Consider the following 4,388-nt stretch of genomic DNA (forward strand, 5'->3'; position numbering starts at 1 on the left):
TCGTTTCTTGAGCTTATAGCATATTGCTTTTCCAACTAGGGTTGTAGCTTAGCTATTAATAATAATAATAATAATAATAATAATGATAATAATAATAATAATAATAGTAATAATAATAATAATAATGATAATAATAATGATACTACTACTACTACTACTACTACTATTATTATTACTACTACTACTACTACTACTACTACTAATAATAATAATAATGATAACAATAATAATAATAATAATGATGATAATAATAATAATAACATTTCAAATCACACTGAGATAAGAGAAAACATTGGTAAACTTGGCAATAAACCTGAATATCAACTAACTATGTAAGTCACCAGAGAATAACAGAATTTAAAGAAATATGAATTTCTTTTTCATCTCCAAATAAAACAAAATAAAAAACAATTCTTTTATGGAAATGAAAACTGGAAACGGGAAATCAGTCGCTGGAATTAAAACTTCAACGGATGAAGTGTAACTAAAAGGTCCAAAAGCAAAAACTGCATAGTTAATCGTTTAAAAAAAAAAAAAAAAAAATGGAGAAAATATTCAGATAGCATGTGAAAAATGTCAAACGTCAAAATTGAAGCTGCAAAATTAATCATACAGGTAACAAGTTTCATGTAAACTGTCTAACTTTAGTTTTCAACATTTGATAAAAAAATGTGATCAGGCTTTTATGAAAATGAGGTTTTGCATTTATGAATGAAGCTTAACTAGAGTAAAAAGGGAGACTTTATTGTAATGTCAATAAACTAAATGACATTCAAATACATACAAATAAATGGGTTTATTTGAGATTGTTTTGATACAATGCAGTTGTCGATTCACTTATAGGTAGTAGGTTGGCCAGGGCACCAGCCGCCCGTTGACATACTACCACTAGAGAGGTATTGGATCCTTTGACTGACCAAACAGTAATGTATTGGATCCCTCTCTCTGGTTACGGCTTATTTTTTCTTTGGCTACATTTACACAGAAAAGTCTGGCCTATTCTTTACATATTCTCGTCTTTCCTGATACACCTGACAATAATAAGATACTAAACACTTCTTCACCCAAGGGGTTAATTACTGTACTGCAATTTGTTCAGTGTACTTTCCTCTTGGTAAGGGTAGAAGAGACTCTTTAGCTATGGGAAGCAGCTCTTCTAGGAGAAGGACACTCCAAAATTAAACTATTGTTCTCTAGTCTTGGGTGGTGCCATAGCCTCTGTACCCTGGTCTTCCACTGTCTTGGGTTAGAGTTCTCTTGCTTGAGGGTACACTCGGGCACACTAGTCTGGCTTATGATTTTTTTTTCTTCCTCTTGTTTTTTTGAAATGGTGTGTTAGGCAGGCTTAATAGAAGGGCCATGGATACCTGGTGGTTTATCAAGAGGTTGTCTTTTCCTTTTGATTCTTTTTCTTCTCAAAACCATCATTACTGTCCTCCCTTCAGTTGAAGTGGCTATCCTGGAGGGGATTTAGCCTTGCATGGTGTATCGGCTCCTCCATGTTGACCAGTTTTTCCGACTTTTTACTATAGTCTATGGGTTTCATCAATCACTTTATTTATAATTCTGTACATATTGTTTTTGTTATAATTCTTGTTAATATAGTTTTTAAGTATGATGTCTCTTTTTATTTCTATTAATTCTTATGCTGTCTGGAGACATTGAGCGAAATCCGGGACCAGTATGTCCTAGATTTCGTCATTGTCGTCTTCTGTATTGCAATATTCGTAGTCTTCATACAAATATCCAAGACCTTACAGTTGCTTCCGGACAGTATGATATTCTTTTGTGCTCAGAAACTTTGATTTCTAATATGAGGTACTCATCTGAGCTCCTTATAACTGGTTTTAAGAAGCCAATAATGTTGAAACGTGATGCCATCCCTAGGACCAGGGGAATGGCGGTGTATATTAGGACCGAGTACCCTACTTCTCATAAGTCCTGCTATCAATATGGATGTCATGAGATTCAGGTAATAAAAGTTTGTGGCAGGCATAACAACTTTTATTTGTGTTCGATCTATCGGAATCCAGACATGGATGATTCTATCTTCGATTTTCTTCTTACCATTATGGCTAAGATACAAGAAGATGATAGAAAGGCTTCTTTTGTCTTTGTTGTTGATTTTAATGCTCACCATAGGGAATGGTTAAGTTCTATCTCTCCTACCGATTGCCATGGCTTAAGAGCTTTAGACTTTGCCTCTGAATCAGGCTGTGAGCAAATCATAAATGAAGCTACTCACAGGTCTGGTAATTGCTTGGACCTCGTATACACTGACTCAGCTTCGAGCTTTTGCTCAGAGAGTTTATGCCCCAACTGAAAAGGAATACAATTTAACCATTAAAGAAACCCTTTCTGGAACAAATCGGGAACATAAATGGTGGTCTACCTTTAAATCTGCACTCTTTGGTGTAGATGCAACAGTTTCTCCTTTACTTAAACCAGATGGCTCTGTCACTCACTGTCCAAAGGAAAAGGCAACTCTTTTGACTGATGTTTTTGACAGTAAACAGAGTAATGAAAAACTTGAACTTCCTCATTCCTGTTTTCCTGAGGCTAAGCTAACTAGTTTAGTTTTTCGATCTCGTGAGATTAAAGCTCTGTTGATGGACCTTGATGCTTATGGAGGTGTAGACCCAAATGGTATTTTTCCTTTTTTTATGAAGACAGCAGATTTCTCGGCTCCAAAGTTATCTGTTATTTTGTGCAAATTAGCAAGAAGAGGAGCTTTTAGCACTTGTTGGAGAATTGGTAATGTTACTCCTCTATGTAAATGTGTTTGTGGTAGCTCAAGTTCCACTGATTGCCGTCCAATTATCTAAAATTTTTGAACGTCTTCTGGCAAAATGTCTTGATGGGGTTGTTGAAGGTAATCATCTATTCCCTAGTTTGCAATTTGGTTTTCGTAAAGGCCTGAGAGCATATGATGCCCCTCTTACAATCTCCAATGCTGTACAGAAATCCCTCGATTGTGGTCAGGAAGTTCGTATGATTAGCCTTGATTTTAGTGCTGCCTTTGACCGTGTTAATCATGAGGCCCTTGTTTTCAAACTGAAACAGTTGGGAATGGGTGGGTCGTTTCTTAGCATTATTATTTATTTTTTTAAGTAATAGATCTCAAAGAGTTGTTGTTGATGGACACCATAGTGAGTATAGGAATGTGATATCCGGTGTTCCACAGGGTAGTGTTCCTGGGCCATTACTTTTCATACTAAATACACATGACATGTGGTTTGGCCTAGAAAACAAGCTTGTTGTATATGCAGATGATGCTACTCACTTTGCATCAATTCCATCCCCTGAATGTAGATCTGGGGTTGGTGAATCTCTTAATAGAGATTTAGCTAAAATTAGTGCATGGTGCAAATTATGGGGTATGAAGTTAAATCCTAACAAAACTCAAAGTATGATTGTAAGTAGGTCAAGGACGGTAGCTCCTCAACATCTTGATCTCAGTATTGATAATGTTTCTTTAAATTTGTATGACTTTTTTAAAATTTTAGGTTTGATTCTCGACAGCAAATTTACTTTTGAGAAACACATTAGGTCTGTGTCTTCTTCAATTGCAGAAAAAATTGGCTTATAGAGAAAGTCTTGCAAGATTTTCGGTGATCAATCTATTCTGAAGAAGTGTTTTAATTCTTTCATTCAACCTTGTTTTGAGTATTGTTCTCCTGTCTGGTCTTCAGCTGCTGATTCTCATCTTAATTTGTTGGACAGAAACTTACGGTCTATTAAATTTCTTATTCCTGATCTAGATATTAATCTTTGGCACCGCCGTTCAATTAGTTCATTATGCATGTTGCATAAGATTTTTTATAACTCTGACCATCCTTTACATTTAGATCTCCCTGGACAATTCTATCCTGTTCATGAGGCTCAATACTACACAGTACTCTAGAAGTTTTATTCCAGCTGTTACCAAGTTGTGGAATGATCTTCCTAATCGGGTAGTTGAATCAGTAGAACTTCAAAAGTTCAAAGTTGGAGCAAATGTTTTTATGTTGACCAGGCTGACATGAGTCTTTTTATAGTTTATATATGACATATCTGTTTTTGACGTTGTTAATAGTTTATATATGACATATCTGTTTTGACGTTGTTACTGTTTTTAGAATGATTTATTGTTAATTAGTTCTCATCATTTATTTATTTATTTATTTCCTTTCCTCACTGAGCTATTTTTCCCTATTGGAGTCCTTGGGCTTATAGCATCTTGTTTTTCCAACTATGGCTGTAGCTTGGCTAGTAATAATAATAATAATAATAATAATAATCAGCATTAAGAATTTATTTAGGAAATGTAGTCGATTTAAAATAATCAATATTGTACAACAGATTAATTTAAGATTTCATGATCAATATCATCAATGTATTCATTAAGG

This window comes from Palaemon carinicauda, chromosome 16, assembly GCF_036898095.1.
Source record: "Palaemon carinicauda isolate YSFRI2023 chromosome 16, ASM3689809v2, whole genome shotgun sequence".
Taxonomy (NCBI): Eukaryota; Metazoa; Arthropoda; class Malacostraca; order Decapoda; family Palaemonidae; genus Palaemon; species Palaemon carinicauda.